At 37.2% G+C, this 24,466-nt stretch overlaps 1 protein-coding gene across 5 annotated transcripts in view; it reads left to right on the forward strand.

The window, feature by feature from the left end:
* The window catches only part of TAF3 (TATA-box binding protein associated factor 3), a 209,643-nt gene that overhangs the window by 119,980 nt on the left and 65,197 nt on the right, over window positions 1-24,466 (forward strand). The window contains exon 1 of one of the 5 annotated variants that reach the window (XM_066384907.1): window positions 196-208. The exons of the other annotated variants lie outside the window; for them this stretch is intronic. The gene's annotated coding sequence lies outside the window, so the exon portion shown is untranslated. Of the gene's footprint in view, window positions 1-195; window positions 209-24,466 lie in introns of those variants that run through there. 5 annotated transcript variants of the gene reach the window in all.

Raw genomic sequence — 24,466 nt, forward strand, 5'->3', positions numbered from 1 at the left:
AAATAAACAAGATAATGGTATTCTTAAAAGATTTTGGACTAGGTTTGTATTCGGGTCCTAATATAGTGGATATTTTTATTGCTTTTTCTGGAATCAGAGGAAGAACAATCGGTAAGTTTTAAATTTGTGGAATTTTCCCATTGTGATATTTGTAGTGTCTAAATCCCGTCCCTTAATTTCTCCAAACATCTTTTCTCTTCTCAAGAATGTAGATGAGCCTGACCTCTGGTGGCGCAGTGAATAAAGCGTCGACCTGGAGATGCTGAGGTCGCCGGTTCAAAACCCTGGGCTTGCCTGGTCAAGGCACATATGGAAGTTGATGCTTCCAGCTCCTCCCCCCTTCTCTCTCTGTCTCTCCTCTCTCTCTCTGTCTCTCCCTCTCCTCTCTAAAATGAATAAATAAATAAATAAAATTTTAAAAAAAGAAAAGAATGTAGATGATAATCAACTCAAACTCCAAATATCAAACAGGTGCCTCAGTATTTAATTTAAAAAATCTAAAACTCAAATCCCCATGGCATTACAAATCACAATCATCTGATTAATAATATGGGGTAATATGGGGTATGGTGTTTTTATATTCAGTTTTATTTAAAGTACAATATAGCTGAGATTACTACCTAGCCATTGAGACTTGATTGTTGACTCAAAACAATTTTACTCTTTTTTCTCTTAAATAATCAGTGTTTAAAGCAAATGACTAGCAATACCTTAATTATAGTTTATTATTTATTAGTGTTCCAGTGTATATTTTGATTATCTAATGCCAGTTTTACATACTGCTACATATAAAAGGTATTCTGTTTTCAAGTCGTGTTACAAAATAGTAATTCTTTTCCTTGAAACATTTACAAATTACTTAGAGTTTATTCTATCTCAGCTACATATCACTTTAGAGAATACAGAAGCAGCTTAAAATACATAATTGGAGGGGTATATTGGTCTGTCATAAATAATCAGTTCATTAGAAAACTTATATCAACCAGCTTATACATTTAAACCACTTAGTAACATTAGTTTTTCTTAATGTGTCTAAATCTTCCATATAAGGTTTCTGGTCCATCTACCAAACAGTTCATTTTCTCATACTGTCTTTATTAAAAGCTTCTTTCTTCTATAGGAGTAAAAAAAAAGTCATTAAAATGGGCAATTGTGTTTAAATCCTATTATGATTATGACAGAAATTTCCTATAGCAAAATTGTTTAAGTTGAAGGCTGACATTCTATATCCTTGATTCATGGTGTGTGGATAAAAATAAAGTCATAAAAGCAGAGTATCAGATGTAATTGAAAATTGCTTTTTGTCATATCTTAAATAATAATATATAGTTTGTATGAATGTTTATTAACCTTTTTGTTACAGGTTTTGTGTGTGTGTGTGTGTGTGTGTGTGTGTGTGTCTCATGAAAATGGACTCCTGTGCACTATGGAGAGAGCTTTGTTTATTTTCTATAATCTGTAATACTACTTACATGAAAAATAATACTAATTTTTATTCTTCTAGTTAGTATTTGCCACATCTTTATGTTTAAAATGCTCAAAAGGAGCTTGATTATTTTTTCTGAAGTTAGTATTAGGCTATATAGCAAATAGCCTTTTCCTCCAATTCTAGTACTAGAAACATTAGTTTCTAGTACTTTGATGTTAATACAGAAGTTGATGTATAATGATGATCTTTTTAAAAAGTACCTTTCTGATTGAAATACAAACAAAACAGGGACTCCTGTCCCTAGTGTTTTGATTCCCTGTATAAATACTGCTGTAGTTGACAGTCCATTGTATTTGAGTAATGGGGAAGAATTAAATTTTTTACACACGATTGACTTTTATATAAAAAGCAAGGTTAGATATCTTGAATAAGAAATTTGTACCTGGCTGGTTGGCTCAGCGGTAGAGCGTCGGCCTAGCGTGCGGAGGACCCGGGTTCGATTCCCGGCCAGGGCACATAGGAGAGGCGCCCATTTGCCTCTCCACCCCTCCGCCGCACTTTCCTCTCTGTCTCTTTCTTCCCCTCCCGCAGCCAAGGCTCCATTGGAGCAAAGATGGCCCGGGCCCTGGGGATGGCTCTGTGGCCTCTGCCTCAGGCGCTGGAGTGGCTCTGGTCGCAACATGGCGACGCCCAGGATGGGCAGAGCATCGCCCCCTGGTGGGCAGAGCTTCGCCCCTGGTGGGCGTGCCGGGTGGATCCCGGGCGCATGCGGGAGTCTGTCTGACTGTCTTTCCCTGTTTCCAGCTTCAGAAAAACGAAAAAAAAAAAAAAAAAGAAATTTGTATAGTGCTCACATTTGATGTGAAGTAATAATAGAACTGTTTATTTTCATTTTGAAAATGCAGGGACATTCCAAGGTATAAATTATATTTCATACTTGCATTTTATATAATGTAATTGAAACAAAAGTCAGAACAGTTGAACTATGCAGTCAGCAATATTTAGGCTATAATTTCATTAAAAATTTTTTTCTTGGTCACCCTCATGCCATTAAAAATTAAACATTCAACCTTTTTACTGTTAACATGGGTAAGTTTGAATACACTCTTAGACTGTTTATTATTTACTGTTCTATACTTGGAGCCAGAGTGTTTGAAAGGTGAGGGAGAAACAAAGCCAAAGCCAGTGTTTTGGTAGAATGTATCAAGTTTGTTTCATTTTTTGCTAAACTAATGAGAAAATATATTGGTTCAAAAACATTGAAGAAAGCCATAGTTTTTGCTAGCATGTTTTGATTTTAAGTACATCTGAGTAGTCTGAGCTTTTTATCCTTTAATGTAGCTGGGTTGACTTAGTATCTATGTTTCATTTATCATTTAGGAGTTTGAAATTCCCCATGAGCCTCTCTTGTTAAGTCCAATGGCCTGCCATTCAAACAATAACAAACATAGAAGTCAAGCATGTAGGTCATTTACACGGCTTCATGGGGATATGTATACCATTTTCTCTTTAACCTTTCAACACTAAACATTTCATTTGATAGAAGTTAAGAGTTTACTATCTTGGTGGTTGTCCCTATCTATAAGTAATCAGGTATTCTCCAAAAATCTATTTTTTTCTTTTAAAATCTGCACATTACAGAAGAAAAATGGAAGTAGAAAAGAAAAATACCCATAATCTTACCACCCCAATGCAACAAACACTGTCTTTGGGGTGTTTTTTTTTGGGGGGGGGTGTTTTTGTTTCTGGCAGAGGAGGGAAATCAATTTTAAAGCTCAGAGGAAAATCCTGACCTCCAGAGAAGTAAGCATATTATAAGATAGTTTACACTGTGTAGTTGAAGGCATTTGCTTATTGTAAAATTTTTATTTCCAAAGCAGAATGATTTTTTATACTTTTAGAAATAGCTTGTTGAAGACAATATTTACTCCTTAGTTGTTATCATTAGCAGATTCTCCTAAACTTGAATTTACTGTAATAACTATATTTGCTCTAAAGTGTGTAGTTATGCTTTAAGGAAGATGTTTTGCTTTTCAGCTCATTCTCTTTCTGCTTTTCATTCCACTCAAAGGGATTTAATTTCTAAACATTAGAAAATGTTTTGTACAAAGATAGACCTTACTAGCTATAACTAGAATTACAAGAATGTCTTCATTTGTATTGAGAGAAGTAAATTTTTTCTCTATTTTTGAGAACAGTCTTTCAAAATCTATTGTTATCAACTCAGTCCTTTCTAGTTTAGGATAATTGAATGAATTAAATTGGTTCTGAAGTATTGAGATGCAAAAACAATGTGTAAAGGTGACCAAAAAAGGGAAAAATAAGTCAGAGTGAATAAACCCAAGTAAGAAATTGAGTGTATATAAATATGAAGGATACAAGTTGAGAAATCCTAAAAGGCTTACAGTTACATAGGGAAGAAATATTTTGAGGTAGGAGGCAGGTAAGCAGAAAAGGAGAGACAGACAAATGAATACTTGCTTGAATTAGATATAATTAATTCTTGATCATCAGTGAATAAGTTATTAAGGTCATATATTTCCTAAGAAATGGAATCCCATCTGATGAAGTAATTCTGACAAATTATTTTTTGAATTAGCAATACTAAAAGTGTACTAAATGCTGGTGTTCTTTTTTTACTTTTACCATTTTTTACTTCTATTCGAAATTTGCATAGGAAAATACAGTATTTTTATAGCACATATACAAAATATAGTATTATCTCTATGGAAAGAAAAGGATCTTTAGGTTTAGAAATCCCACAGCTTTCTCTCCAAAACTGTATCTACCAAGGCTGTGCTACAAACTGTAAATTTAATGAGAAGAACTTTATGTGAACATACATTACCAACTCAGTGTTTATTGCCTTCTGATGCCAGTAACAGCAGCTAATCGTAGTAGTAGTAGCATTGCCTGGTTTTTCATACTACGTATCATGAGTCTCATTTAACTCACTTCTCACAGTAACTAAGAATTGGTTTTATTATTATCCCCATTTTACTGATGATGAACAAGGGCTTGGTGAAGTCAAGTAACCTCTCACAGATGCTGCTGCTAATCAGTGACAAACTTGTACCTTGAACCCATGAAAGTGTTCTTAATCGTTACTCTGTTTATATTTCTGTATATCCTGAAGTCTGTATAAAAATGAACTTAGAGATCCCTTACTTTTTTATACTGAGATAGACTTTTCATGGATACATGAAATTGTGGTTAATTATGGGCTTGGATCCTAGGGAATTCAAGCCCACAAGTTAAATTTTAGTAAACCGCAGGGACAGGCCCTTGGTTATTCTACATTTCTGATACAGTAAGATTTGAGAACTAACAGAACACAAATTTTCATGAAGGTTCTAAACTGCTAGATGGTGATAATTATAACTTGAAGATTTCAAAGTGAAAGCTAAAAATCCCATGTATTCAGACCTTAGATTATGATAACATTGTATGTATTGCAGTTTAATTTTGTGAATTGGTTCTAGGCAATCAGGCCACAAGTACTGATACTGAGTGCTGATTTCCATTGTTTAACAAACATTTATAGGCAGCTACTATATGCCAGATACTGGATACACAGAAATGATTATGATAATTCCTGCCTTCTCAAAGTATTGTTGTATTGTCTTTGGTCTTATTATAAGACAAATACATAACTGGATTATCACACAGTGTGGGATTATCACACAGTGTGGTAGGTGAACTAACAGAAATGACTGGGTGTTTGAGGAGTGCAAGGTGCTACAGATATGGCACTTGGCCAGGCTGTATTTTTCATGTCATAATAGTTAGGCAAATTACTATATTATCCAATGTGGGGATGCAGAAATTAAAAGATCCTGTATAAATTTGTTCTTTAGTTACTTTTTGGGAATAAATGAGTTTATTTATTTAACTCAGAAATTTAACTGAGCCACATTCAATACTGGGAGTCTAGTCGATTTTTTAAAAAAATGAAACAAGAAGAATAGGCAATTAGCTGCAATGTTAACCAAGTTCTTGTTTTTCTTATTGATCCTATTTTCTCTTGACGTCACATTTCCTATTTACCCCCTCCCACCATTTCTTTACATTCTTGGAAAGAAAAAGTCACCTATCTCAGTCATTGTGTGTCACTTGGTCCTGTTTAAAATACAGATATGTGCACTAAAGAGTGATAGCACTTTTTACCTGGGCTGATAATTCTCAGTTTTTCTCCCCTCCTCTTAGGAAACACAAAAGCTCATTGAATCTGGAGTATGCTGGCCAAGCTTGCATTCAGTCCAGTAGTGAGAATGGCATCTCACCTAGTCAGTACCATTAGAGAGCACAGACCCCAGAAGTAATGGTGAAATGTTTTCTGCAGCAAATATCCAAAAGTTAAGACAGACAAATGGACACTGATTGTTATGTATGGAATCAGAACGTAAATGAGCAACTGGAATTACCAATAAAATTGAAGCACCTCTATATTGTCCTAAAGACTGATTGTGTTAACCTCATTCAGTTTAGCCTAACATACAAATGTTTAGCTGGCATTGATTTATGCTGTACTTAATACTGAGTGAGCAAGACTAGAAAGAAACCTAGTTCTGCTTAATTCCTTATAGTTTGAATTTGACAGTCTTTTTGCTATAATAATAATAAAAAAAAAAAGGCAGGAGGGTCATATACAGTAAACCCCCGAAATAACTGGTTACTCTGAAATGAGTAGGTATTATATTCTCTTCAAGATTCCTTTCATTTCTGTTTTGTATTTCATGTTATTAAAATACTGTTACTTAAAATGTACATTTACTCCAAGAACACAAAACACTGGCATTTTGCTTTTTAAAATGTCAGTTCACTGAAAAATGTAACTGGTTACATGAAATAAAGTTTAGATCAGGATACACAATGGAAGGAGTTCCTCTTGTCATTTATGCTCACATTATAAATTTTCTCATGCCATGGCTTTACAGAACCCCCCTAAGGAGTGGAAATACCCAGTGTAGAGCCAAGTGCTGCACTGCAAGCTTTCACACAACATTGGGTTGTTGTTGTTTTTTTAATTTTTTTGGTGGGCCATACCTTTTATTCTAGCCTTGCACTCGGCCGGCGAGTAAAAAATACACTGGGCACTAAAACCCACTCATTCAGTGCTCACAAAGGTACTGACACATCCAGGTTTTCCTAGAATTAAAGGCCCCCACTAGCTCAGTCACTTCTAGTTCCCCATCTCCTTCTCTCTGCACAAACTCTGCAGAAACTGGCTTCTCCTTCAACACCCTGCCATCTTGGCTGTTTTCTCTTCAACAACATGGCCTCCTCCATCTCCTTCTCTTTCTCCATCTCCATCTGCTTCTCCTTCTTAAAGCTTTTTGGTGTGAAAACCCCTCCTCCAGCAAAAGCATAACAAAGCCCCTTTCCAAGCAGGAAGGTAATTAGCCATTTCACCTGAGCAGCAGTATTCATGTGAGCAGTGCCATTTTTAACAATAAAAGTTCACACAACCTTTGATGAAACCTCACTGTGCCATTGGAGAGTAGATCTGTTACTGAAAATAACTGCCACTGATGATAACATCTACAAGAGGAATTTCTGTGCTGGATTCCCTTTCTCTCCTTCTTCATCTTGTCCTCTTCCCTTCTCTGCCTCCCTAAATCCAAATATGTAAAAAAGTAGGATACTATTCACAGGGATAAAGTGATAGTAGAAACTTCTTGGGCTTTCTCACACAGGCGTGAGTGCACACACACATACACACACACTCCCCAGTGCTCTTTTACAGGTCTCTAAAGATGATCCTTTCTGCCATAATCTTCAACAGGGAAATAAAGGTGGGGGGGGGGGGTGAATGAACATACAATACAAACTACAAATTTATGAAAAACATCTTAAGCATAGTTCTTTGCTATTATATATTAGAAACAAAACATGTTTTCTAGATTCTAAGATGTTCATTTTTTCATATTCAGCACTTTTAAAATCTAAATGCCTCTTCAACAGTCACTGGCAGCTGTCCTGACATAGTTGTCACTGCCTGCGTGCACACAGGCACCAAAGCAGAATGCGTGTTGGTAGCTTTAAGAAAAACTGAAGTTGCTCACTGAAAACAGAATGCTGTATTTGCAACTCTCTTAATGTCATAAAGATTGATATTATGTGGCAAAGCATAGATTTTTGACAACTCAGGGTTGAAAAATATTTGAGAAGAATTAGACACTGAAAGTGAAGTGTTATAGGACTACTTTAACAAATTTATTTGTTTTCTTTTTAATGTATGGATGATATACCTATATTAAAATCTAATGTCTAGAGCAGCTTATTCAGTTAGTCTAAGATAAAATTTCTAAGTGATAAAAATGCATTTTCATAATTTAATGGCCAGGTTTTTTCTTAATGGTACATTAAATAAGTGTGTTTTATAATTGATGGCATCTTACATTCAAAGAAATACAGTAGTTATTCTTTCCTTATATAAATATCTCAATCTCCTACATTTTTATATTAAAAAGCACTATGAGATTTTTTGAGAAGTAGCAATAGTTGACACTAAACACCAAATCCCAGCATTTTTGTTAAGTGGTCCATTCATTCATTTCAAAAATAGTCATTGAACCCTTGCCATGAGGCAAGCAGTGTTCTAGAAGCTGGAAACACAGCAGTGAACAGAACAAAAGTCTGCTGTCATGAAGCATTTGTTCTAGGGAGGACGGTATACATTAAACAATAAATATTAATGTTAAGTGGTAAATGCTAAGAAGAAATATAAAGCTAGGTGGCGGGACAGAGAGTGGTGGGACCTACTACTTTAGATAGGATACTGAGGGAAGGTCTCACTGAGAAGTGATAATTAAATAGGAAAAGGAAGGAAGGGGGGAAGGGGGAGGGAGAGGGAGGGAGAGGGAGGGAGGAAGAAGGGAGGGAGGGAGGGAGGGAGGGAGGGAGGAAAGAAGGAAAGAAGAAAAGAAAAGTATTCTCACAGAGTTGGGGGAGGGGATTCCAAACAGAAGAACAGCAAAATCAAAGGCCTTGAGCAGGGGTAGTCAACCTTTTTATACCTACCGCCCACTTTTGTATCTCTGTTAGTAGTAAAATTTTCTAACCGCCCACCGGTTCCACAGTAACAGGGATTTATAAAGTAGGGAAGTAACTTTACTTTATAAAATTTATAAAGCAGAGCCTGACCAGGCAGTGGCGCAGTAGATAGAGCGTCGGACTAGGATGCAGAGGACCCGGGTTCGAGACCCCGAGGTCGCCAGCTTGAGTGTGGGCTCATCTGGTTTGCGGAAAAGCCCACCAGTTTGAACCCAAGGTCGCTGGCTCCAGCAAGGGGTTACTTGGTCTGCTGAAGGCCCACGGTCAAGGCACATATGAGAAAGCAATCAATGAACAACTAAGGTGTTGCAACGTGCAATGAAAAACTAATGATTGATTCTTCTCATCTCTCTCCGTTCCTGTCTGTCTGTCCCTGTCTATCCCTCTCTCTGGCTCACTCTCTGTCTCTGTAAAAAATAAATAAAATTAAAAAAAAATAAAATTTATAAAGCAGAGTTACAGCAAGTTAAAGCATATAATAATAATTACTTACCAAGTACTTTATGTCAGATTTTCGCTAAGTTTGGCAGAATAAATTTTTATAAAACAACTTACTATAGTTAAATCTATCTTTTTATTTATACTTTGGTTGCTCCGCTACCTCCCACCATGAAAGCTGGAATGCCCACTAGTGGGTGGTAGGGACCAGATTGACTACCACTGGCCTTGAGGCTGGACTACATTTAGTTTCCTCAAAAAACAGTGAGGAGGATACAGATGTGACTGGAACTGAATAAGTAGAAGAGAATGTAATAAAAAACGTCTAGCAGGGGGAGTTTGCAGAAGGTAAGAAGTTTTAGGAAGCTTTAGACTAAGAGGAGTAAAATGATCTTGTTTCTTCCTCTGTCTGCCATCCATCAAGGGCACAAGGCTGGAGGCAGGAGACCTTCTCCACAACTGTGGAGTCATCTAGGAGACACAGTTTCATCTTGAACCAGTACGGTGGCTGTATATTAACATGGAGAGATGATGTGGTTCCAAATATGGTATTGTGGTTATAAATAAGGGCAAACGATAGACAACAAAGTCAAATAGATTATGCAAACATAGTATTAAGTTATGTGTTCATTTCTTGGAATACATTGGAAAAGAAACACTGTAGGTCAGCAATTTTCAACCAGGTGTGCCACAAGAATTTTTAAAACATGCAATAGCTTTTCAGTGAAGGGCATTGACCTCTTTTCCCTTAGATTATCAAATTAAAACACAACAGTAGCTGACACACAATAGCCATCCACTGTAAATGAATCAAAATTATACCTATTTTTTATTAGATTGGCAAAAATAATAATACATTTTTTGGTGTGCCACAACGTTTTAGCAATTAGTTTATGTGTGCCATGAGATGAAAAAGGTTGAAAATTGCTGCTATAAGTAACAATATTTTCTTGAAGTAAAACAAGCCTTGCTTAAATTTTTTTTTTTTTCTGAAGTTGGAAACGGGGAGGCAGCCAGACAGACTCCCACATGCGCCCAACCGGGATCCACCCGGCATGCCCACCAGGGGGCAATGCTCTGCCCATCTGGGGCTTTGCTCTGTTGCAACCAGAGGCATTCTAGCGCCTGAGGCAGAGGCCACAGAGCCATTCTCAGTGCCTGGGCCAACTTTGCTCCAATGGAGCCTTGGCTGCAGGAGGGGAAGAGAGAGACAGAGAGGAAGGAGAGGGGGAGGGGTGGAGAAGCAGATGGGCGCTTCTCCTGTGTGCCCTGGCCCGGAATTGAACCCCGGACTCCTGCACGCCAGGCTGACTCTCTACCACTGAGCCAACCGGCCAGGGCCAGCCTTGCTTAAATTTTAACAATAACTTACTAAACATTGTAGAGTCTGTTAAAAGTTATAAAATGTCATCTCTGGGATCTTCTATTTGGGGAATTAAAACATAGGAGAGTTTTGGTAGCAGTTTAAAGGAGTATATGATTAAGGATCAAATGTCAGATAGTTCTTTTAGAGTTGAAAATAAGGAGATAATTCTGTGGCAAGCTTCACAGAAGAGATGGGACTTGACCTGCATTTTTTTCAACAAACTATTTCTTAGAGAAGTTTTAGATTCACAGCAAAACTGAGCAGAAAGTACTAAGACTTCCATACATTCCCCCACCCCTGCCCATCCTCCCACATTATCAGTATTCCCCATCAGAGTGGTACGTTTGTTACAATCTATGAACCTACATTGATACATTGTTATTGCCTAAAGTCCATAGTTTACATTAGGGTTCACTCTTGGTGGTGTACATTCTATAGATTTCGACAAATATATAATGACATGTATTTACCAGTATAGTATCATACAGTCTAGTTCCACTGCCCTAAAAGTCCTCTGTGCTCCACCTCTTCATGCTTCTCTCCCCTGGCAACCACTGACCTTTTAGTGTCTCTGTAGCTTTGCCTTCGAAATGTTGTATAGTTGGAATCCTGCAGTACATAGCCTTTCAGATTGACTTATTTCACTTCATAATACGGATTTAAGTTTCCTCCATGTCTTTTCATGGCTTGACAGCTTATATGAAATTTCATTGCCTCTTGTCCACCACTAATGGGCATCTTGGTTGATTTCGAGTTTTGGCAGTTATGAATAAGGCTGCTATATTTTTAGGATTTTGTGTAGATAAAAGATTTCCACTCCTTTGAGTAAATGCCAAGGAGTGTGATTGCTTAATTGTATGAGAAGAGGATGTTTAGTATAAGAAACCGCCACAACTGTGCTCCGAAGTGGCTGCACCATTTTGCATTCCCACTAGCAACAAATGCGAGTTCCTGTTGCCCCACATATTTCCAGTGTTGTAGATTTTGGCCATTCTAATACATGTGTAGTCGTATCTCATTTCAATTTTAATTTTCCTAACTATATTTAATATTAAGCATCTTTTCATATGCTTATTTGCTATCCATATATCTTCTTTGGTGAGATGTTTGTTCAGGTCTTTGGCCCTTTTTTAATCATATTGTTTTCTTATTGTTGAGTTTAAGAGCTCTTTGTGTATTTTGGTTAACAGTCCTTTATCAGATATATCTGGGGTTTTTTGTTGGTTTTTTTTATTGATTTTAGTGAAAAGGGAAGGAAGAGACAGACAGATAGGAACAATGATCTGCTCCTGTATGTTCTCTGACTGGGAATCGAACCAGCAACCTCTGCTTCAGGACGATGCTCCAACCAACTGAGCTGTCTGGCCATGGCTATTGGATATATCTTTTGCAAATATTTCTTCTCAGTCTGTGGCTTGTATTCTCCTTTTCTTTATTAAGCGTCATCTTGAAGGATGATGAAATAGGCACGAGAGGGAAGCCCATGTTCAAAACAGCATGGAACAGTAATAACAGCTAAAATTTATTCTTGTTTCTCAGTTTGTAAGTTTCATATGGGTAAGCATTTTAGGGTCTTTTACTTATTTCAGTTCTTAGCACCTGGTACCCAGCATATAGCAAGTATGCAAAAAACACTTACTGAATGGAAGCCCCTCTTTTGCTGACCTTTTTCTCATGGCTTCCAAACCTTATACCAGCTCTCACTATCACTGCCAATTACATTCAAGCTGCCAGGAGTATCTGAAAGCCACCAACCTTGACACGACCAGACACAAAGTTAATGTGGCCTCGAAAAAGAAATACTTTTCGTATTTCTTTGAGCTCAAGGCTTACAGATGGTAGATGCTCAGTAAATATTAAGTGCACAATTTGTACCTCTTGTTTTTTGTTTTTTTTCCTTTGGTGCCAGTGAGAGTTCTAGGAGGAAATAAAGGTAAGAAAAAATAAGTTATGTGGATTTTCAGCTTTCTGCTAGGATGCATTTCAAAGCAATTACTAATGAATTTGAAATCATTGTCTCTATCATTTCTATTAACAGATAGTTAATTTATGTAATGAATTTGATTTATTTAGAGAATAAGTAATGAAAAAATATTATTTCTTTATAAACCATCTTTGAGTCACCTTAATATAGGATTCTTAGTACTTTGAAAATGGGGTGAGTTTTCTGGTTCTATCTGAATTGATATTAAGGGGAGAATACCAAGCATGAATCCATTCATGAAATATATTTTAAAAATTATTCACTCATTTTTTAAAAATGTGTGTGTGTGTGTGAGAGAGAGAGCAATGGAGAGAGAGAGAAAGAGACTAACTTATTTAGGCATGATCATCAATTTTCTTTTATTTTCTGTCTTCTTACTGCTTTGGATAAACATACTGGAATACTGCCAAAAATTCAAGTGGCTCAATACTAATTTTCCTGAAATTAGGTGGAAGAGCCATTCCCTGCCAATATTCTGTCTAAATTATATAGAAATTGGATTCTTCTAAGACATAAATCTGGTCAAAAATAGAGTCCTAATTTTCTATTTATTTGGTAAGATCTTTATGTTTCAACTTCTACTTTTTATGTAGTAAAAAAAAAATAAAATGAAGTAAAAGTTACTAGTCATTTTTCTCATGTGGCCCAAATGTAGCTTTGCAGTGTTAAAGAGCATAACATTCATAACTTGTCTGACACAAAGCAGGAGTGAGCCACAGAAAACAATTAGTGCGTCTTTCAAACATGGGATAGTTATTGAATAATTACTCAAATAATGGTCAGTAATGGAATACAAAGGGTTATCTCTTAGCTAATCCTCAAGTAATGGAATTGGTGTACCTCTGATTTTTCTCTTAGCCTTACAAGGTTTAGAAGAATGAGACAAAAGTGATTATGGGAACTAGAGGGAGCCACTGGAGGCCAGCAAGGAGGAGACCTTATCTTAAGCAATTAATCAAGAAACTCATATTGTGCGACAATTATTCAGAGCTAATTCTAAAATAGCTTTAGAACCCCAGGTCTGAGATACTTTTTCCAGAATTTTGTCAAGGTCATTTAGAGCCCTGGGACAATTTTGCATTAAAATAAAGGTTTGGTTAAAAGTATATGTTACTCTGTAAATAGGAGTATTTGCCATATGAAAATATTGCATGAAAGAATGCAATTGTAGTTGTAGTGTCTTGTCTTATTTTCATTTTTATGGTAGTAACTGCACAAAATAGAATATGATATTATCCTGAAAATAAACAGGCTTGCTCCATCCACTTTTTTACATACGGTGGCCTCTGGCTTGTCTGCTTCACCATGTAAAAGGTAGATAATAATGTTGATTATGCATGCCTAGTGATTTTTTATTTGCATATCATGTCATATAATAATTAACTTCCCTGGAATGCTAAGGCCACTGGTTTGAAACCCTAGGCTTATCTGGTCAAGGCACATATGAGAAGCTACCAGTTGATGCTTCCCGCTCCTCCCCCCTTACTCTCTCTTCATTCTAAAATCAATCAATCAATAAAAAAAATCTTTAAAAATAAATAATTGGCCCTGGCCAGTTGGTTCAGCGGTAGAGTGTCGGCCTGTTGTGTGAAAGTCTTGGGTTCGATTCCCAGTCAGGGCACACAGGAGAAGTAACCATCTACTTCTCCACCCTTCCTCCTTCTCTCTTTTTCTCTTTCTCTCTCTCTCTCTCTCTCTCTCTCTCTCTCTCTCCCCCCCCCCCCCATTCCCCCTCCCCTCCCGTAGCCATGGCTGGAATGGTTTGAGCGATTTTTCCCTGGGCACTGAGCATGACTTCATGGCCTCTGCCTCAGGTGCTGAAGTGGCTTCATGTAGAGCAATGGAGCAAGGGCCTTAGAAGGGCAGAGCATCGTGCACTGCCCCCCACCCCCCACCCTGTAGGCTTGCCAGGTGGATCCTGGCTGGGGCACATGGAGGAGTCTGTCTCTGCCTCCCCTCCTTACACTCAATAGAAAAGTAATAATTATTATAATTATTGACTTCCTATCAGGTATGATTGTCTTAAATCTGACCAGTCATTTTAAGCTTCATATTACTGTTACTTTTTTCTCCCCGTTAGTGGAATAAACACTCCTCTTTTCTCATTTTTTTTTTATTTGTCCTACCTTATAGTTATCTTGTTTATGTGCACAGTAGGCATTTTAAGACCTTTCCTTGGCTTTCTCTACCTACTTTCCTCAGTCTTTTCCTTTCTTCTAAATAGCTTCCCTGCTTATAACTCTCAAGTGGTTTCCCATTGTGCTCAGACACATTCTAGATCTCTGGGCACAGCACGGAAGATAAAGCCAGCTCCCGTGCCAACAGGCCTACATCTCCGCTCGCCACCTTCATTGCACCTGCTTTTCCTCCATCCACCAACCGTGCAAGTCTGTTTCCACAGCAGGACCTTGCCCCTGCTCTCTTTCCCCTGAAATTCTTGTTCAAAAGATTATCCTCTGGCAGTTCTCTCACGAGTCTGCTCTCAGCTAAACATCACTTTCTCCATGACTTCTATCTAAAGTAGCCCTTTTCCTCCCCACATGCATCATCCTGTTTTGTGATATTCCTCGCACTTAATCACGATGAATTATCTTTTGTATTATTTATTGCCTATCTGCCCTCCTAGCATTTAAAGTTCATGAGAAAAGAAACCCTGTCTTTTGTTTACTTACATCCTGTTGCCAGTTGTACATAAATCATAATAAATATTTGTTGGGTGAATGAATGAATGAGAGAGAGAGAGAGACTGTCTTATTTTGTGTACATTCCTAACCCTTACTGCCCTCCAGCTTTGCCTCCACCACCAGACTGAAGCTGTTCACTCAGATCACCAATAACCTAATTCTTTACTCAGCTGCTGGGGTAATCTTTTTCAAAAACAGATAAAACTATTTGATAACTCTCAGTGACTTCCCATTAACTTTTAAATAAAATCTTAACTCTTTATCGTGACCCATGAAGCTCTAACTCTCCAGCTCATCTCATTTCATCTTCCCCTCACTCACTCTGCTGTCGCCACATGGCATCCTTTCACGGCCCTAAATGTGCAAATCATTGCATCATATGGCTGTTCCATATGCTGTTGTGTGCCAAGAATACTGTTCCCCTATTTTTCTCTGACTAGCTGTTCTAATTATTCATAATTTATTTAATTTTATTTCTAAATAAAATCTTTTGTAGTATAAATGGAAACACTGTCACTTGGTTTCTGTTGTTTTTAATTGATTTTAGAGAGAGAAGAGAGAAAGGCAGTGGGGGAGGAGCGGGAAGCATCAACTCATAGTTGTTTCTCGTGTGTGCCTTGACTGGACAAGCCCAGAGTTTCGAACCAGCAACCTCAGCACTCCAGGTCGATGTTTTATCCACTCACCACCACAGGTCAGGCTGATCTCTGCATTATTAATCAGTGTTTAGATAGTTACTTTTCTCTAAGAAGGTGTCAGTCTGCTTCACTACTACCTTCCTAGTGATATTCTCTCTTTCTTTTTACTTTTATTTTATTTTATTTTATCTTTTTAAGTGAGAGGAGGGGAGATAGACAGACTTCCCTATTTGCGCCAACCAGGATCCACCCAACAACCTCTGCTCGAATCAACTGAGCTATCCTCAGCACCCTGTGCTAATGCTCGAACCAGTTGATCCACTGGTTGAGAGGGAAAGAGGGAGAGAAAGAGGAGGGGGAGGGGAAGAGAAGCAGATGCTCGCTTCTCATGTGTGCCATGACCAGGGATTGAACCCGGGATGTCTAAACACTGGGCCAACGCTGTATCCACTGAGCAAACTGGCCAGGGCCTTTATTATTTTTTTTTCATTTTTCAATAATTTTTAAAATTTTACATAGAAAATTAAATTTATTGGGGTGACATTGATCAATAAGAGTACATAGGTTTCAGGTAAATATTTCAATAGCACTTGAACAATTATGTTGTGTATCTATCACCCAAAGTCAAATCATTTTCTTTCTTTTTTTTAAATTTTTATTTAATGAGAGGAAGGGATGCAAAGAGACAGACTCTTTTACATGTGCCCCAACTGGGATCCACCCAGCAATCCCACAAAGGCATTGCTCCATTACTCAGTAATCAAGCTCTTCTTAGCATCTGAGGCCAAAGCCATGGAACCATCCTCAGCACCCAGGGCCAACTCAGTCCAATTAGGCCATGGCTGCAGGAGAGGAAGAGAAGAGAGAAAGAGAGAAGTGAGAGGAGAAGGGGTGGAGAACAGATGGTCACTTCTCTTGTGTGTCTGGACCAGGAATCAAACCCAGGACATCCACACGCCAGGCCAACACTCTACCACTGAGCCAACTGACTTCTTCACCCTTCTCCTTTCTCTCTGTTTCTCTCTTCCCCTCCCACAGCCAAGGCTCCATTGGAGCAAAGTTGACCCGGGCAATGAGGATGGCTCCATGCCTTTGCCTCAGGCACTAGAATGGCTCCAGTTGCAATGGAGCAGCGCCCCAGATGGGCAGAACATCGCCCCCTAGTGGGCATGCCAGTTGGATCCCAATTGGGTACATGTGGAAGTCTGTCTCTCTGCCTCCCTGCTTCTCACTTCAGAAAAATATAAAACAAAACAAAAAAAGAGTGGAAAGAGCTTTCTGATTTTAAAGGAGAAAGCTTCAGTTTTTCACCATTGCCTGATGGTTTGTTATATATGGCCTTTATTATGTTGGTACGTTCCTTCTATACCCATTATTTTTTAATGTTTTAAACATAAATGGATATTATATTTTTTCAAAGGCCTTTTCTGCATTTATTGATAGAATCATGATTTTTGTCCTTTGTTTTGTTGGTGTGGTATATTATATTGATTGGTACATATGTTGAACCATCTTTGTGCTCCTGGAATGAACCCCACTTGATCATGATGTATTATTTTAAAAATATATTGTTGTTTTAAATCTGCTAGTATTTAGTTTAGGATTTTTTTTTCTGTATTCATTAGAGATATTGGTCTGTAGTTTTCTGTTTTTGTGTTGTCCTTGCCTGGACTTGGTATCAGAGATATAGTGTCCCTATTATCATTATGAAATGTCCATCTTTGTCTTTTGTTACTTTTGTTGTTTTGAAGTCCGCATATTAGTGTGGCTATACCTGCTTTTCTTTGAGTATTATTTGCTTGGAGAATCATTTCCAACCTTTCACTTTGACTCAGCTTTTGTCCTTGCAGCTTAAGTGCATCTCTTGAAGGCAGCATGCAGTTGGGTTTGCTTTTTGATCCAATCTGCTACGCTGTACCTATTTATTATTAAGTTCAGTCCATTTATATTTAGGGTAATTATTGAAGCTTGAGGATTTCCTATAGCCATTTTATGTTTTGTTTTCTGGTAGCTCTGTGTGTTCTTTGGTTCTTCTCTTTTGTGTTTCTGTCAGTTGTTTTTCTTTGGTGGTATTCCATATTTCTTTCCTGTTTCCTTTTTTTTTTAAGCTATTACGTGTTTCAGTATTGGTTTTGTTTGTGGGTGGTTACCATTAGGTTATTAAGAGAAAAATTTTCAGATATACAAGAGTCCTTTGTATTCTGAGTGTTTCTGCGCTCCATCCTCCTTTGCTACTGCAGATTTTTATCCTCTCTTTTTATATTATTGTCACAAATTATCCCTTTCTTTAAATTTCTACTTTGTTAGAGCTATTTCTTGTAGTTTTGTGTTATTTTGTTCTTTGTATCTGGTCAAATAATCCTCTTGATTATTTCCTGCAGTGGGGTTTTCTGGTGATAAATTCCCTCAACTTCTGTATGTCTGAAAAAGTTTTTATTTCTCCTTCCTATTTGAAGGATACTTTTGATGGCTATAGTTCTTTTGGCTGGTAACTCATCTCTTTCAGTACTTTGAATGTTTGGGTCCACTCTCTTCTGGCTTAAAGAATTTCTGCTGAGAAGTCTGATAATAACCTAATGAGCCTTCCTTTATATGTTATGTTCTTCTTTTCCCTAGCTGCCTTGAGATTCTTTATTTGTTAATGATTTTTGATATTTGTATTACGATGTGCCTTGGAGAAAGTCTGTCTGTGTAGAGGTAACTCAGCATTCTGTTTGCTTCTTAGATTAAGGGATCTCTTTTCACAGGTTGAGGAAATTCTCATCAATTATTTGTTTGAATAGGCTCTCCATTCCCTTCTCCTTCTCTCTCTTTTTTCCCCCTGATATACGCATTATTTTTATATTGCTCTTTCTGAGGGAGTCTGACCAATTCTTGTAGAGCTCTATTATTTTTTTAAAATATGTGAGTCTCTTCTTCTCTCTGTAGCATCTCTAGTTGCCTGTCTTCGGTGTCTCTCTCTATCTGGCCTGTTCTATTAGCTAAACTTGCTACTTATTTTTTAATTTATATATTGAGTTCTTCATCTCTGTTTGGTTCTTTGTTAAAATTCCAGTCTCCTTGGTGAAGTACTCATTTTGTTTATTTTTTTTTAGTTTATTAAATTGCCTATTAGTGTTTTCTCACATCTCATTGAGTAGTTTCAGAACTTCAATTTTGAATTCTTTGTCATTTAGCTCCAGGGTTTCTATGTGATTGAGATTGCTTTCTGGATATTTTTTATTTTCTTTCTGAACTGTGTCTTTCTTGCATAGTAATGGTATTTTTTTTCTTCTTCCTTGATGGCTTTTAAGAGTAGTATTGTTAAGAAATCTAACAAAAGAACAACTAAAAAAATAAATAATAAAAATAGTAAATTGTTAAAAATAGAAAAATTTTACAAAGAAATCAAAGTAAAAGAGAAAAACTACAAAAAACAAAGTGTAAACACCAAAAATGCAACCAAAAGCAAATAAACACCCACAAAAAATAAAAGTATAGAGTATAAAAATTAAAGAAAATAAAATTCAAAAGAAAAAAGAGAATTTCAGTTTTGAGTGATTTATCTGTTTTCTTCCAGTAGGTGGCACTGTATTACAAGTTTTAGCTCTCTGAAATTTCTGGAAGTTGCTGTTGCAATGATGGAGGCAGGGCTGCAGTCTCAATGGTAGGTGGGGTATGTTGTGAGTGCTTCACACTTTAGCAATGGAGATCTCAGGTCTTTGGATGCTCCTCCTCATGTCTCAACAGACCTGTGTACAAGGCACAGAGCACCTCTGTTCATCATGAGAGAGAATGGCTGCGGAGAACTAGTGGTTGGATATCTGTCTTTCTCTATTACTCCGCGAGGTGAGGGAGGTATAACCTAGGAGGCTGGGGGGCACATTTCTTTTTCTCAGACAGCCCACAGACTGAGGAAACACTGGCTGTAACCCCTCTTTCTGCCACCACTTTGGGTTAGTATCTCCCCCACTGCCCTTCATTCTCACCACTTCTCCTGGCAGAAGAAGACCCAGACACTTCGGGTTTCTCTCCTCTCTGGACCCCAATGTGAGTGTGTCTTATCTTCCACCCCCCTTCTCAACCCTTTCTGCCTTTAGTCAATTCCACATGTAGATCTTTTTAGGCAAGCATGTGAGCCTATCTGGGATTCATTCAGTGTGTTATAGCTATTCAATTTGTTGAAATTTCAAGGGGGAGATCAAGGCTATCTTTCATGTCAAACTTATTTTTCAATTACAGTTGGTATTACAACATTATATTAGTTTTAGGTATACAACCCAGTGATTTTACATTATATAACTAAGTGATCATCGTGATAAATCTAGTACCCATCTGATACCAAACATAGTTACTACAATATTATTGATATATTTCCTATGCTCTACTTTACATTCCCACAACTATGCTGTAACTACCAATTTGTACTTCTTAATCCCTTCACCTTTTTCAGCCGTCCCCCACCCACCACTGCCCATCTGTCACTATCAGAATGTTCTCTGTACCTATGAATCTGTTTCTGTTCAGTTTGTTTGTTCACTTTGTTTTTTAGATTCAATTGTTGATAAATATGTACTTATCGCCATTTTATCATTCATATTTTTTATCTTTTATTTTTTTCTTCTTAAAGAAGTCCTTTTATATTTCATGTAATACTGATGTGGTGATGAATAATTCCTATAGCTTTTTCTTCTCTGGAAAGCTCTTTTATATGGTCTTTGATTCTAAATGAGAGCTTTCCTGGGAGAGTAATCTTGGTTGTAGGTATTTACTTTTTATCATTTTGAATATTTCTTACCAGTCCCTTCTGGCCTGAAAAGTTTCTGTTGAGAAATCACCTGACAGTCTTATGGGAGCTCTTTTGTAGGTAGCTAACTGCTTTTCTATTGCTGTTTTTATGATTCTCTCTTTGTCTTTAATCTTTGGTGTTTTAATTATGAGGTGTCTTGGTACCCACACCAAGACCTCTTTGGGTTCATCTTGTTTGGGACTGACTCTCTATGCTTCCTGGACTTACATGTCTATTTCTTTCACCAGGTTAGGAAAATTTTTTGTCATTAATTTTTCTAATAAGTTTTCAATTATTTTGCTCTCTTTCTTTTGGCACTCCCATGATGTGGTATGTTGGAAGTTGTTCCAGAGGCTCTGACCTTTTTTTTTCTTGGATTCTTTTTTCTTTTTGCTCTTCGGATTGGTGAGAGAGAGGCAAGCACGGAAATCTTGAAGGGATGAGCGTTCCTAGCAGAGAGGAGCAGAATATGTGGGTATAAATTCTCTGAGCAAGTGAAGAACTTGGTGTGTCCCAGAAATTCAAACAATGATCTTGTGCCTTGTGTTGAGTGTTCTGCACATAGCTAGTTCTTTGAATTTAAACTAAAATATCCCCCAGTTTGTATTTAGAAGAATGTCTTGCCAGATATGTTTAGTAACGGTGTTCAAGTTCATAAGGTACATTTAATCTTTTCATTAAATGCTCTGGCGACTGGAATTACTTTCAAGTGATATCTTTTATTTTAAATTAGTATTCCATAAAAGTATTTGATGTTGATGAAATCATGTCCACATAATTATATACAGTCGATCCTCATTATGCATGGATTGCATGTTTGTGATTTTCCCTACTTGCTAAAATGTATATGTAACGTCAAAATCACTGTCATAGTTATTCACAGTGGCAAAAGATTTGAGTTGTCCAACACACACCTGTGCTGCTGTGTTAAAAGGTAACTCTCTGCCCTGTTACTTCAACTTTCATACTGTGAACAGTTGTTTTTTCCAAGTTCTATTTAGTGCCAAATTTTTCAATATTTTTGCTTTTTGTTGGTAATTATGCTGTTTACAATGACCCCAAGCGCAATGCTGATGGACTAGTGTTTCTAAGTGCAGGAAGGCTACAATGTGCCTTATAGAGAAAATACGTGTGTTAGATAAGCTTTATTCTGACATGATAATATAGTGCCGTTGGTTGTAAGTTCTATGTTAATGAATCAACACTATATATTAAATGAGATGCCTTTAAACAGAAACACATAAAATACGGTTATGTAGTAATTTGCTAACGAAAATATTTGATCAAAGCTTCATAGGAATCTAACTTGTATTTATTTCTCTTGGAAGCAGTGGTTCAGTTTTCACTAGTTTAGTTTTTTGGCACCTTTATAGGAACATAACCACCATAAATAACACAAATCCCACTGTACATATATATGTAAATAGATCATTAATATGTTGTTATGTAGCAAGTCACCTCAAAATTTAGTGGCTTAAAACAGCAGCTGTTTATTAGCTCATAATTCTGTGAGTTGGCATTTTGGGTTCGCTCAGCTGTGCAGTTCTTTTGCTCTACATGATGGGCTCAGTTAAACATTTACGATCAGCTGCTGATCAGTGGCCTTACTCAGATGTCTGATGATTTGGCTGGGGCTCTGATTTGGCTCAGTTCTCATCATCTAGCCCACTCCCTTGGCTCACTCGCATGGGGAGCGGGTGGCAAGTTTTCCCAAAGCAGCAAGAGTGCAAGGCCTAGTATGCAACTGGTTTTCAAGCCTCTGCTTATGTCACGTTTGCCAACTCTGATCCAACAGCCAAAGCAAGTTACATGGCCACGCATGAGCAAGTAGACCCACCTCTAAGAGCAGCCCATAGAAAGGGCATAAATCAGGGAAGGGAAGAATTACTCTTCTCTTTGTACTGTCTAACTCATATATGAAGCACTTTGCCTGAATTCTTTACATACTTTGTCTTACTGTTACTCAAAAACCAAAGAGGTAGTACTGTTTGTTAATCTGAATTGGCATAAAGGGAAATTGAAATTCAGAAAGATTAAGCATCTGCATAGCCAGTAATTGGCAAAGGCAGATCACACATGTCTATATGATTGCAAAGTTTTTGTTTTTTCTCTACTATTTTGCCTTCTGCTATATGAATAGCTAATTTGCCTAATTTGTCTATTTCTGGTGAGAAAAAAAAAACAGCAATAAGATTAGTTTCACAAATGCAGGAAAGAAACAATTGCCATTGTCTCTTAGGAAAGAAACTATGACTTATGAAAAGTCTTACTACTGTAGTAAGTTTAAGGAAATTATGGTGGTAGTGATTTGTGAATGTGTGATGCTTGTTTATGAATTTGATTTGCACGAAGGGCTTACATCCTGGATATGGAATCTTAGTTGTAAGAGAACTTATTCTGAAAGACTTAAAGGAAGATGATTAAAATATTAGAGATATTGACATTGTCTGAGAGATCTTGTATTTATATATTTCTTTTTAAAAAGTCCACAGTATCACCATAGCTAGGCCCTATTATGCTATTGTATTCATAGTTGAACTGAGAAGGGTGATTAACGATAGCAATTTATTGTATCTGAAGAGGAGAGAAAATAGGAGATGTTGTCGTTATCATAAATCATATCATAAATAACCAAAAAGAAGCACTCAGAATGCTTGTGTGGTGTCAGCGGCCAGCTCTTTCAGGCACGTTAGCCCAGGATGTAGCCATAGAAACCCCAAAGTCATATTGTTATCTTACTCTTGCTGCAGTTATGTGATACAACAGTATTAACATATAGATTAGGTCATTTGTAATACTAGGTGTCATTTCGGGTTGGCTTGCTTATATCGCATTTTAGTTTTTTATTGTGCAGAATGTTAGTGAAGTAGTGTTTTTTTATAGGTCAGTGTATGTATGAGTATTATAACACATCATCTTCACTCTGCTATTAATTTTTTGTGGTATTGATTGGTTGTACTATATGAATTGTCATTGCCTAATTGTTCTGTCTTTGCTAGTAATTTCATTTTTTTAAGTAAATAGGTATATATTTTTTTAAATGCCACTCACCTATACATGTTGAGTTGTGTTTTAAGGGTCTAATAACTGTTACATTATAGAAAGGACAATTTAAAGTATGTTTTATAAGGGGACATAGATGGGATTTAAAAATCCTAGCCTTATTTGGAACTCAAAGATTAAAATGGGTTCAGATTGTTTTTGTGTTGCTGGTGTTCCTGTCTTTTCCAGGCATCTAATGTCTGCTTATCTTCCAGCTGCCCCTGACTGCTCCCTCCTGGCAGTGCCCTGTGTTCCAAACCCTTGTCATCCTCAGCATTCTATCAAATTACTGCACTTGTATGTTCCATTTTTTCAGAGTCTCCTTACCTCAAGCTCTATAGTCTTAAGTATATTTTGGTGGTAGACTTTTAAAGATACTGCATTTATCCAAGACATAAAGCAAGTGGTCAGAATGCCAAGCATTGTTGCATATGGTCAGTGAGATAGTTAGGGGCAGAAATTGCTCTGTCATGCCCTTTAGGTCATTACACATGCATGAGATGGCCCTAAAAATGAAAATCTTCAACTCTTAAAAGTGGAAGGTCAGATGTCAATACTTATATTCTGCAGATGAAAAAAACTTAAGTCTGGGAGAGCAAATGGGCTGTGCTAGGTTGCATAATGGCACTGGTAACAGGTCTTAAATACAGTTTCAGTCTAGCTCCCTTTCTAGTGGACACTGATTTCTGTCTTATTTATCCCTGAATGTGGCTACATATGTAACTTGTTTAGTCCCTGCCATGGCTCTTGAACTGATAGCCACAAAAAAAAGTGGTTGATTCTTAAAGATAGTAAGTTATGTCTTATTTGAATTTCTTTTCCTAGGATCTAACATAGTACTTACTTGCCACAGTGGTATTCAGAAGACACTCAGTGGATGGATGGATGGATGGATGGATGGATGGATGGATGGATGGATGGATGCATGCATGCATGGATGGTGCATGGATGGATGCATGGATGGATAAGGAGTGGATGAATGAACATTAGTAGTATTGAGTCACTACAAATAACTGGTTACAGTAACTATACCTAATATCCAAACAGGTAAAATGGTATTT

The sequence above is a fragment of the Saccopteryx leptura genome, chromosome 5 (genome assembly GCF_036850995.1).
Source record: "Saccopteryx leptura isolate mSacLep1 chromosome 5, mSacLep1_pri_phased_curated, whole genome shotgun sequence".
Classification (NCBI taxonomy): Eukaryota; Metazoa; Chordata; class Mammalia; order Chiroptera; family Emballonuridae; genus Saccopteryx; species Saccopteryx leptura.